We start from the raw sequence: 13,819 nt of genomic DNA, 5'->3' as shown, positions 1-13,819 counted from the left end.
CCAGACTCCACACAAAGACCCCGGCCTGATGAGGCTAGGGTCCTGAGTTCGATACCCTAAACTGAACGCAGGACAGAGGAAGGGATGGGTGATGTTCATGTGCGCCCAGGTGTATGATGTGGCTCTTTGTCTGTGACTGGTTGGCTGTCCCAGCCCTGGCCCTTCATGTATTTCAGTAATGTCCTTTTCTCCCGTCTCGTTTCCATGTTTTTCCCTTGTGACCCATTCCTTCTGTCACGTGTGTTTCCCCCCCAGCCATCATGTTCTGTTTGTGCTTAGTTATGTCCATGTCTTATCTCCTGTCCCCTTTTCCCTCTGTATGTATTCACAGTGTACGTGTTCCTCGTCGGCTCGTCATGCTAAGTCTGCGTGTCTTATTCCGTCATGTGTCATGTATCACTCCAAATCTCACTGACTTTAACTAATAATAACTGTTTGCTGAGTGTTATGTCTAAAAGGTATTGCACAATCGCCTCTAGTAGAGGATCAGGTTTGTTTTCCACTGATAATGGATTTTAACATGACTGACCAATGATTGTGGAGCACGTCAATGTAGGATCTTATAAATACAACGAGCAAACTTAAATGTTTTAAAATGTTCAAAAAATTAATGTATTATATTTCTGAAGTATGACGGAAGGAAAAAGTTAAATTTTTTTCATATTTTAAAAAAAAATCCATGGGTTTAATGGGTCCATCATCACTATATTGAGGGCCTTGTATAATAGCCCAACTGCAAAAGTAAAGATTAACGGTGAACTTTCAGATGCTTTCAAGCTTGAAAGGTCCACAAGACAAGGATGCCCACTGAGTCCACTCTTATTTGCTATTTTTATAGAGCCATTGGCTGAAAGGATTAGGCAGAATGGTAACATAAAAGGGATTAATATCACTGGAAGTGAGCAGAAATTGGCCTTGTTTGCAGATGACATTTTGGTTTACTTATCAAAACCTACCGAATCACTTATGGAGCTCATGTCAGTGTTAAAGGAGTATGGGCTATACTCGGGATATAAATTGAATATACAAAAAACACAAGTTCTTAGTAGCTTTTATAGCCCTCCCCAGAATCTGCTCAACAAATACAAACTAAGCTGGGACAAAAGAACTATCAAATATCTGGGCATAAACTTATCAATGGATATAACTAGCTTGGAAGAAATCAACTACCCCCTACTTAAAAAAGATATCATGCTAAATATTAGCAGATGGTCTATCTAAGCATTTCTTCTAGAGTGGACATCATAAAAATGAATATGCTCCCAAAGATATTAAACTTATTCCAGTCTGTTTCTATAGAAAACCCTGATAGATACTTTGTAGAGTGGGATAGGACCCTCTCAAGATTTATATGGGCGGGTAAAAAGCCAAGAGTTAAGTTCAAAACACTTCAGCTTCCCAAAGATAAAGGAGGATTAGGCATCCCTTGCCTACAGGATTACTACAGGGCAACACAAATAAGAAATCTGGTGGGCTGGTGTAAACCCGGATACTGTTCAACAGAGAGACGAATCTGGCATTGATATCTGACATCACAACAGAGAGACGAATCTTTCATTGATATCTGACATCACAACAGAGAGACGAATCTGGCATTAATATCTGACATCACAACAGAGAGACGAATCTGGCATTGATATCTGACATCACAACAGAGAGACGAATCTGGCATTGATATCTGACATCACAACAGAGAGACGAATCTGGCATTAATATCTGACATCACAACAGAGAGACGAATCTTTCATTGATATCTGACATCACAACAGAGAGACGAATCTGGCATTAATATCTGACATCACAACAGAGAGACGAATCTGGCATTGATATCTGACATCACAACAGAGAGACGAATCTGGCATTAATATCTGACATCACAACAGAGAGACGAATCTTTCATTGATATCTGACATCACAACAGAGAGACGAATCTGGCATTAATATCTGACATCACAACAGAGAGACGAATCTGGCATTAATATCTGACATCACAACAGAGAGACGAATCTGGCATTGATATCTGACATCACAACAGAGAGACGAATCTGGCATTGATATCTGACATCACAACAGAGAGACAAATCTGGCATTAATATCTGACATCACAACAGAGAGACGAATCTGGCATTGATATTTGACATCACAACAGAGAGACGAATCTGGCATTGATATTTGACATCACAACAGAGAGACGAATCTGGCATTGATATCTGACATCACAACAGAGAGACGAATCTGGCATTGATATCTGACATCACAACAGAGAGACGAATCTGGCATTGATATCTGACATCACAACAGAGAGACGAATCTGGCATTAATATCTGACATCACAACAGAGAGACGAATCTTTCATTGATATCTGACATCACAACAGAGAGACGAATCTGGCATTAATATCTGACATCACAACAGAGAGACGAATCTTTCATTGATATCTGACATCACAACAGAGAGACGAATCTGGCATTAATATCTGACATCACAACAGAGAGACGAATCTGGCATTGATATCTGACATCACAACAGAGAGACGAATCTGGCATTAATATCTGACATCACAACAGAGAGACGAATCTTTCATTGATATCTGACATCACAACAGAGAGACGAATCTGGCATTAATATCTGACATCACAACAGAGAGACGAATCTGGCATTAATATCTGACATCACAACAGAGAGACGAATCTGGCATTGATATCTGACATCACAACAGAGAGACGAATCTGGCATTGATATCTGACATCACAACAGAGAGACAAATCTGGCATTAATATCTGACATCACAACAGAGAGACGAATCTGGCATTGATATTTGACATCACAACAGAGAGACGAATCTGGCATTGATATTTGACATCACAACAGAGAGACGAATCTGGCATTGATATCTGACATCACAACAGAGAGACGAATCTGGCATTGATATCTGACATCACAACAGAGAGACAAATCTGGCATTAATATCTGACATCACAACAGAGAGACGAATCTGGCATTGATATTTGACATCACAACAGAGAGACGAATCTGGCATTGATATTTGACATCACAACAGAGAGACGAATCTGGCATTGATATCTGACATCACAACAGAGAGACGAATCTGGCATTGATATCTGACATCACAACAGAGAGACGAATCTGGCATTGATATCTGACATCACAACAGAGAGACGAATCTGGCATTAATATCTGACATCACAACAGAGAGACGAATCTGGCATTGATATCTGACATCACAACAGAGAGACGAATCTGGCATTGATATCTGACATCACAACAGAGAGACGAATCTGGCATTGATATCTGACATCACAACAGAGAGACGAATCTGGCATTGATATCTGACATCACAACAGAGAGACGAATCTGGCATTAATATCTGACATCACAACAGAGAGACGAATCTTTCATTGATATCTGACATCACAACAGAGAGACGAATCTGGCATTAATATCTGACATCACAACAGAGAGACGAATCTTTCATTGATATCTGACATCACAACAGAGAGACGAATCTGGCATTAATATCTGACATCACAACAGAGAGACGAATCTGGCATTAATATCTGACATCACAACAGAGAGACGAATCTGGCATTGATATCTGACATCACAACAGAGAGACGAATCTGGCATTGATATCTGACATCACAACAGAGAGACGAATCTGGCATTAATATCTGACATCACAACAGAGAGACGAATCTGGCATTGATATTTGACATCACAACAGAGAGACGAATCTGGCATTAATATCTGACATCACAACAGAGAGACGAATCTGGCATTAATATCTGACATCACAACAGAGAGATGAATCTGGCATTAATATCTGACATCACAACAGAGAGACGAATCTGGCATTGATATTTGACATCACAACAGAGAGACGAATCTGGCATTGATATTTGACATCACAACAGAGAGACGAATCTGGCATTAATATCTGACATCACAACAGAGAGACGAATCTGGCATTAATATCTGACATCACAACAGAGAGACGAATCTGGCATTAATATCTGACATCACAACAGAGAGACGAATCTGGCATTGACATTTGATATCACAACAGAGAGACTGGATGTCAATGTCAGAAAGATGACTGTGATGTCAGAACCCTCTAAATCTTGTAATTTACAGATGGTAAATGGCCTGTATTTGCATAGCGCTTTACTAGTCCCTAAGGACCCCAAAGCACTTTACACATCCAGTCATCCACCCATTCACACACTGGTGATGGCAGCTACATTGTAGCCACAGCCACCCTGGGGCGCACTGACAGAGATATTTAATTCCAAATGATTTGACTGCATCATTGCCTCTTTGAGTTATCACCCAAACTCTCTATCAACTTTGTGAATAAATTCACGTCCCCCTGTGACCTCATAATTACACCACAGTTCAGATGGCATGAATGAGTCATGAGGTCACACCAACAGTGACAACATCAGCAGTGACATCACTAAAGTTGCCAGGTGAGTCCATAAATAGAACCCGTGACGTGGAGCAGGTACCGCCGTTTTGGACAATGCCACGACGCAGGTATAGACGCAGACATGCGAGGTCTTCTCGCCCCGTTCGCAGACACAAGAGACCCCACAAGGCCTCGGGTGTCCGCAGACGTGGGAGAAGATACCGTCGCAGACATTAGACAATCTCAATAAACATGTAGGATGAACATCAAAACTTTGGTCCAATCAAGTTTTTTTTAGATAACATATGTTGTTGTTGTTCTGTGTGTGTTTGTTATCAATGTTGTGGAAAAAAGTTAAGCTTAGTAAGCCATCAAGCACTGATCACTCGTAGAAGAGCACCAATAGGAGACAGAACTAATTAGAAGGTGTTATTATTCAGTCTGTACATCGAATAGAAGGCACTAACCACAAGGTGATCTTCAATTCATCTCTGTGTGAATGTGAACGGGGCGAGAAGACCCCCACTAACTGCATGTCCCTAGACTGTGGGAGGAAGCTCGAGAGAACATCCAGACTCCACACAAAGACCCCAGCCTGATGAGGCTAGGGTCCTGAGTTCGATACCCTAAACTGAACGCAGGACAGAGGAAGGGATGGGTGATGTTCATGTGCGCCCAGGTGTATGATGTGGCTCTTTGTCTGTGACTGGTTGGCTGTCCCAGCCCTGGCCCTTCATGTATTTCAGTAATGTCCTTTTCTCCCGTCTCGTTTCCATGTTTTTCCCTTGTGACCCATTCCTTCTGTCACGTGTGTTTCCCCCCCAGCCATCATGTTCTGCTTGTGCTTAGTTATGTCCATGTCTTATCTCCTGTCCCCTTTTCCCTCTGTATGTATTCACAGTGTACGTGTTCCTCGTCGGCTCGTCATGCTAAGTCTGCGTGTCTTATTCCGTCATGTGTCATGTATCACTCCAAATCTCACTGACTTTAACTAATAATAACTGTTTGCTGAGTGTTATGTCTAAAAGGTATTGCACAATCGCCTCTAGTAGAGGATCAGGTTTGTTTTCCACTGATAATGGATTTTAACATGACTGACCAATGATTGTGGAGCACATCAATGTAGGATCTTATAAATACAACGAGCAAACTTAAATGTTTTAAAATGTTCAAAAAATTAATGTATTATATTTCTGAAGTATGACGGAAGGAAAAAGTTACATTTTTTTCATATTTTAAAAAAAAATCCATGGGTTTAATGGGTCCATCATCACTATATTGAGGGCCTTGTATAATAGCCCAACTGCAAAAGTAAAGATTAACGGTGAACTTTCAGATGCTTTCAAGCTTGAAAGGTCCACAAGACAAGGATGCCCACTGAGTCCACTCTTATTTGCTATTTTTATAGAGCCATTGGCTGAAAGGATTAGGCAGAATGGTAACATAAAAGGGATTAATATCACTGGAAGTGAGCAGAAATTGGCCTTGTTTGCAGATGACATTTTGGTTTACTTATCAAAACCTACCGAATCACTTATGGAGCTCATGTCAGTGTTAAAGGAGTATGGGCTATACTCGGGATATAAATTGAATATACAAAAAACACAAGTTCTTAGTAGCTTTTATAGCCCTCCCCAGAATCTGCTCAACAAATACAAACTAAGCTGGGACAAAAGAACTATCAAATATCTGGGCATAAACTTATCAATGGATATAACTAGCTTGGAAGAAATCAACTACCCCCTACTTAAAAAAGATATCATGCTAAATATTAGCAGATGGTCTATCTAAGCATTTCTTCTAGAGTGGACATCATAAAAATGAATATGCTCCCAAAGATATTAAACTTATTCCAGTCTGTTTCTATAGAAAACCCTGATAGATACTTTGTAGAGTGGGATAGGACCCTCTCAAGATTTATATGGGCGGGTAAAAAGCCAAGAGTTAAGTTCAAAACACTTCAGCTTCCCAAAGATAAAGGAGGATTAGGCATCCCTTGCCTACAGGATTACTACAGGGCAACACAAATAAGAAATCTGGTGGGCTGGTGTAAACCCGGATACTGTTCAACAGAGAGACGAATCTGGCATTGATATCTGACATCACAACAGAGAGACGAATCTGGCATTGATATCTGACATCACAACAGAGAGACGAATCTTTCATTGATATCTGACATCACAACAGAGAGACGAATCTGGCATTAATATCTGACATCACAACAGAGAGACGAATCTGGCATTGATATCTGACATCACAACAGAGAGACGAATCTGGCATTAATATCTGACATCACAACAGAGAGACGAATCTGGCATTAATATCTGACATCACAACAGAGAGACGAATCTGGCATTGATATCTGACATCACAACAGAGAGACGAATCTGGCATTGATATCTGACATCACAACAGAGAGACAAATCTGGCATTAATATCTGACATCACAACAGAGAGACGAATCTGGCATTGATATTTGACATCACAACAGAGAGACGAATCTGGCATTGATATTTGACATCACAACAGAGAGACGAATCTGGCATTGATATTTGACATCACAACAGAGAGACGAATCTGGCATTGATATCTGACATCACAACAGAGAGACGAATCTTTCATTGATATCTGACATCACAACAGAGAGACGAATCTGGCATTGATATCTGACATCACAACAGAGAGACGAATCTGGCATTGATATCTGACATCACAACAGAGAGACGAATCTGGCATTGATATCTGACATCACAACAGAGAGACGAATCTGGCATTGATATCTGACATCACAACAGAGAGACGAATCTGGCATTGATATCTGACATCACAACAGAGAGACGAATCTGGCATTGATATCTGACATCACAACAGAGAGACGAATCTGGCATTGATATCTGACATCACAACAGAGAGACGAATCTTTCATTGATATCTGACATCACAACAGAGAGACGAATCTGGCATTAATATCTGACATCACAACAGAGAGACGAATCTGGCATTGATATCTGACATCACAACAGAGAGACGAATCTGGCATTGATATCTGACATCACAACAGAGAGACGAATCTGGCATTGATATCTGACATCACAACAGAGAGACGAATCTGGCATTGATATCTGACATCACAACAGAGAGACGAATCTGGCATTAATATCTGACATCACAACAGAGAGACGAATCTTTCATTGATATCTGACATCACAACAGAGAGACAAATCTGGCATTAATATCTGACATCACAACAGAGAGACGAATCTTTCATTGATATCTGACATCACAACAGAGAGACGAATCTGGCATTAATATCTGACATCACAACAGAGAGACGAATCTGGCATTAATATCTGACATCACAACAGAGAGACGAATCTGGCATTGATATCTGACATCACAACAGAGAGACGAATCTGGCATTGATATTTGACATCACAACAGAGAGACGAATCTGGCATTAATATCTGACATCACAACAGAGAGACGAATCTGGCATTAATATCTGACATCACAACAGAGAGACGAATCTGGCATTAATATCTGACATCACAACAGAGAGACGAATCTGGCATTGACATTTGATATCACAACAGAGAGACTGGATGTCAATGTCAGAAAGATGACTGTGATGTCAGAACCCTCTAAATCTTGTAATTTACAGATGGTAAATGGCCTGTATTTGCATAGCGCTTTACTAGTCCCTAAGGACCCCAAAGCACTTTACACATCCAGTCATCCACCCATTCACACACTGGTGATGGCAGCTACATTGTAGCCACAGCCACCCTGGGGCGCACTGACAGAGATATTTAATTCCAAATGATTTGACTGCATCATTGCCTCTTTGAGTTATCACCCAAACTCTCTATCAACTTTGTGAATAAATTCACGTCCCCCTGTGACCTCATAATTACACCACAGTTCAGATGGCATGAATGAGTCATGAGGTCACACCAACAGTGACAACATCAGCAGTGACATCACTAAAGTTGCCAGGTGAGTCCATAAATAGAACCCGTGACGTGGAGCAGGTACCGCCGTTTTGGACAATGCCACGACGCAGGTATAGACGCAGACATGCGAGGTCTTCTCGCCCCGTTCGCAGACACAAGAGACCCCACAAGGCCTCGGGTGTCCGCAGACGTGGGAGAAGATACCGTCGCAGACATTAGACAATCTCAATAAACATGTAGGATGAACATCAAAACTTTGGTCCAATCAAGTTTTTTTTAGATAACATATGTTGTTGTTGTTCTGTGTGTGTTTGTTATCAATGTTGTGGAAAAAAGTTAAGCTTAGTAAGCCATCAAGCACTGATCACTCGTAGAAGAGCACCAATAGGAGACAGAACTAATTAGAAGGTGTTATTATTCAGTCTGTACATCGAATAGAAGGCACTAACCACAAGGTGATCTTCAATTCATCTCTGTGTGAATGTGAACGGGGCGAGAAGACCCCCACTAACTGCATGTCCCTAGACTGTGGGAGGAAGCTCGAGAGAACATCCAGACTCCACACAAAGACCCCGGCCTGATGAGGCTAGGGTCCTGAGTTCGATACCCTAAACTGAACGCAGGACAGAGGAAGGGATGGGTGATGTTCATGTGCGCCCAGGTGTATGATGTGGCTCTTTGTCTGTGACTGGTTGGCTGTCCCAGCCCTGGCCCTTCATGTATTTCAGTAATGTCCTTTTCTCCCGTCTCGTTTCCATGTTTTTCCCTTGTGACCCATTCCTTCTGTCACGTGTGTTTCCCCCCCAGCCATCATGTTCTGCTTGTGCTTAGTTATGTCCATGTCTTATCTCCTGTCCCCTTTTCCCTCTGTATGTATTCACAGTGTACGTGTTCCTCGTCGGCTCGTCATGCTAAGTCTGCGTGTCTTATTCCGTCATGTGTCATGTATCACTCCAAATCTCACTGACTTTAACTAATAATAACTGTTTGCTGAGTGTTATGTCTAAAAGGTATTGCACAATCGCCTCTAGTAGAGGATCAGGTTTGTTTTCCACTGATAATGGATTTTAACATGACTGACCAATGATTGTGGAGCACATCAATGTAGGATCTTATAAATACAACGAGCAAACTTAAATGTTTTAAAATGTTCAAAAAATTAATGTATTATATTTCTGAAGTATGACGGAAGGAAAAAGTTACATTTTTTTCATATTTTAAAAAAAAATCCATGGGTTTAATGGGTCCATCATCACTATATTGAGGGCCTTGTATAATAGCCCAACTGCAAAAGTAAAGATTAACGGTGAACTTTCAGATGCTTTCAAGCTTGAAAGGTCCACAAGACAAGGATGCCCACTGAGTCCACTCTTATTTGCTATTTTTATAGAGCCATTGGCTGAAAGGATTAGGCAGAATGGTAACATAAAAGGGATTAATATCACTGGAAGTGAGCAGAAATTGGCCTTGTTTTTGAAGAGTAATACCAGCCGGCAGGTGTGGCAAGGCATCCAGCACCTAACCAACTATAAGATCAATCTCGGAGCTGCGGACGGTGACCTGGAGCTGGCAGAGGAGCTGAATATCTTCTTTGCCCGCTTTGAGACCAGGGTACCGGAGGTATTGGAGCCACAGCAGCAACACGCCACCCATAGCAGCACCACCCTCACCCTGGAAGAGCACGAGGTGAGGCGCATGCTGCAGGCTGTTAACCCGAGGAAGGCGGCGGGTCCTGATGGTGTGCCAGGTCGAATATTGAGGGATTGTGCAGGACAGCTGGCTGGGATCTTCACCAGGATTTTCAACAAATCCCTCGCACAGGCGACTGTCCCACTCTGCCTGAAGTCCTCCACCATAGTCCCCTTGCCTAAGAAGCCCCACATCACCGGCCTGAATGACTACAGACCGGTGGCACTCACCCCAGTGGTAATGAAATGCTTTGAGAAGCTGGTCCGCAGACACATCACAGCAGCCCTGCCCCGCAGCCTGGATCCACACCAGTTTGCCTACAGAGCAAACCGATCCACGGAAGACGCTGTAGCCACAGCACTCCATGCTGCATTAACTCACCTGGAAGAGCATGGTAGCTATGTGCGGATGCTCTTCGTGGATTACTGCTCAGCTTTTAACACCATCCTTCCACACAAACTGGTGGCCAAGCTACAAGACCTGGGGCTTCCAGACAGCACCTGCATGTGGATCAATAGCTTCCTCTCGGGCCGTAGACAGAGAGTCAGAGTTGGCCATCACACATCCTCAGCCCTGAGTCTCAGCACTGGCTCACCCCAGGGCTGTGTGCTCAGTCCACTGCTCTACTCTCTCTACACACACGACTGCACTCCTCGCCACCACAGCAACATCTTTGTGAAATTTGCAGATGACACCACAGTGGTGGGGCTCATTTCCAAGGGAGACGAGTCTACGTACAGAGACGAGGTGGAGCAGCTGACGTCATGGTGTAAGGCCAATAACCTCCTCCTCAACACTTCAAAAACCAAAGAACTCATAATAGACTTCAGAAGGAAAAAGGCAGAGATCCAACCACTATTCATAAATGGGGACTGTGTAGAAAAGGTGGCAAGCTTCCGCTTCCTGGGAGTCAATATAGAGGAGAACCTTTCCTGGAGTGTGAACACCTCCGAGCTGCTGAAAAAGGCCCAACAGAGACTGTACTTCCTGAGAATTCTCAGGAGGAATAACATCACACAGAGACTGCTGGTGTCCTTCTACAGAGCCACCATTGAGAGTGTTCTAACTTACTGCATATGCATCTGGTACACTAGCTGCACAGGGGCTCAGAGGAAAGCACTCCAAGGGATCATTAACACCGCCCAAAAGATCACTGGCTGCCCTCTCCCCACACTGGAAGTTCTACACAACGCCCACTGTTTTAAAAAGGCCCAAAACATCATAAAAGACACCTCACATCCTGGCCACTCCCTGTTCGAACTGTTGCCCTCAGGCAGACGGTACAGGGCATTCAGAGCAAGAACTAATAGACTCAAACACAGCTGTTATCCAACTGCAATAACACATCTGAATACTACAAAAAAATGTCCATCACGCCACTCTTGTGTTAATCTATGCACGGTCTGAAGCATGTGTGTGAGAATGTATGTGAATGTTTTACTGTTATATCTTATTAGTATTTTAAGTATTCTATCTATTTTATTTATTGAATTTTATTGTTTTATTTATATTTTGATATTGCTAGGGATGATGCAATGATCGGGGACCATTCTTCATTTCGTTGTTCTCATGACAATGACAATAAAGTTTCTGATTCTGATTCTGTTTGCAGATGACATTTTGGTTTACTTATCAAAACCTACCGAATCACTTATGGAGCTCATGTCAGTGTTAAAGGAGTATGGGCTATACTCGGGATATAAATTGAATATACAAAAAACACAAGTTCTTAGTAGCTTTTATAGCCCTCCCCAGAATCTGCTCAACAAATACAAACTAAGCTGGGACAAAAGAACTATCAAATATCTGGGCATAAACTTATCAATGGATATAACTAGCTTGGAAGAAATCAACTACCCCCTACTTAAAAAAGATATCATGCTAAATATTAGCAGATGGTCTATCTAAGCATTTCTTCTAGAGTGGACATCATAAAAATGAATATGCTCCCAAAGATATTAAACTTATTCCAGTCTGTTTCTATAGAAAACCCTGATAGATACTTTGTAGAGTGGGATAGGACCCTCTCAAGATTTATATGGGCGGGTAAAAAGCCAAGAGTTAAGTTCAAAACACTTCAGCTTCCCAAAGATAAAGGAGGATTAGGCATCCCTTGCCTACAGGATTACTACAGGGCAACACAAATAAGAAATCTGGTGGGCTGGTGTAAACCCGGATACTGTTCAACAGAGAGACGAATCTGGCATTGATATCTGACATCACAACAGAGAGACGAATCTGGCATTGATATTTGACATCACAACAGAGACACGAATCTTTCATTGATATTTGACATCACAACAGAGAGACGAATCTGGCATTAATATCTGACATCACAACAGAGAGACGAATCTGGCATTAATATTTGACATCACAACAGAGAGACGAATCTGGCATTGATATCTGACATCACAACAGAGAGACGAATCTGGCATTAATATCTGACATCACAACAGAGAGACGAATTTGGCATTAATATCTGACATCACAACAGAGAGACGAATCTGGCATTGATATCTGACATCACAACAGAGAGACGAATCTGGCATTAATATCTGACATCACAACAGAGAGACGAATTTGGCATTGATATTTGACATCACAACAGAGAGACGAATCTGGCATTGATATTTGACATCACAACAGAGAGACAAATCTGGCATTGATATCTGACATCACAACAGAGAGAAGAATTTGGCATTGATATCTGACATCACAACAGAGAGAAGAATTTGGCATTAATATTTGACATCACAACAGAGAGACGAATCTGGCATTAATATCTGACATCACAACAGAGAGACGAATCTGGCATTAATATTTGACATCACAACAGAGAGACGAATCTGGCATTGATATCTGACATCACAACAGAGAGACGAATCTGGCATTAATATTTGACATCACAACAGAGAGACGAATCTGGCATTGATATTTGACATCACAACAGAGAGACGAATCTGGCATTAATATTTGACATCACAACAGAGAGACGAATCTGGCATTGATATTTGACATCACAACAGAGAGACGAATCTGGCATTGATATCTGACATCACAACAGAGAGACGAATCTGGCATTGATATTTGACATCACAACAGAGAGACGAATCTGGCATTAATATTTGACATCACAACAGAGAGACTGGATGTCAATGTCAGAAAGATGACTGTGATGTCAGAACCCTCTAAATCTTGTAATTTACAGATGGTAAATGGCCTGTATTTGCATAGCGCTTTACTAGTCCCTAAGGACCCCAAAGCACTTTACACATCCAGTCATCCACCCATTCACACACTGGTGATGGCAGCTACATTGTAGCCACAGCCACCCTGGGGCGCACTGACAGAGATATTTAATTCCAAATGATTTGACTGCATCATTGCGTCTTTGAGTTATGACCCAAACTCTCTATCAACTTTGTGAATAAATTCACGTCCCCCTGTGACCTCATAATTACACCACAGTTCAGATGGCATGAATGAGTCATGAGGTCACACCAACAGTGACAACATCAGCAGTGACATCACTAAAGTTGCCAGGTGAGTCCATAAATAGAACCCGTGACGTGGAGCAGGTACCGCCGTTTTGGACAATGCCACGACGCAGGTATAGACGCAGACATGCGAGGTCTTCTCGCCCCGTTCGCAGACACAAGAGACCCCACAAGGCCTCGGGTGTCCGCAGACGTGGGAGAAGATACCGTCGCAGACATTAGACAATCTCAATAAACATGTAGGATGAACA

The sequence above is a fragment of the Aulonocara stuartgranti genome, assembly GCF_965226115.1.
Source record: "Aulonocara stuartgranti genome assembly, chromosome: 11".
Lineage (NCBI taxonomy): Eukaryota > Metazoa > Chordata > Actinopteri > Cichliformes > Cichlidae > Aulonocara > Aulonocara stuartgranti.
This window is presented reverse-complemented; position numbering follows the sequence as displayed.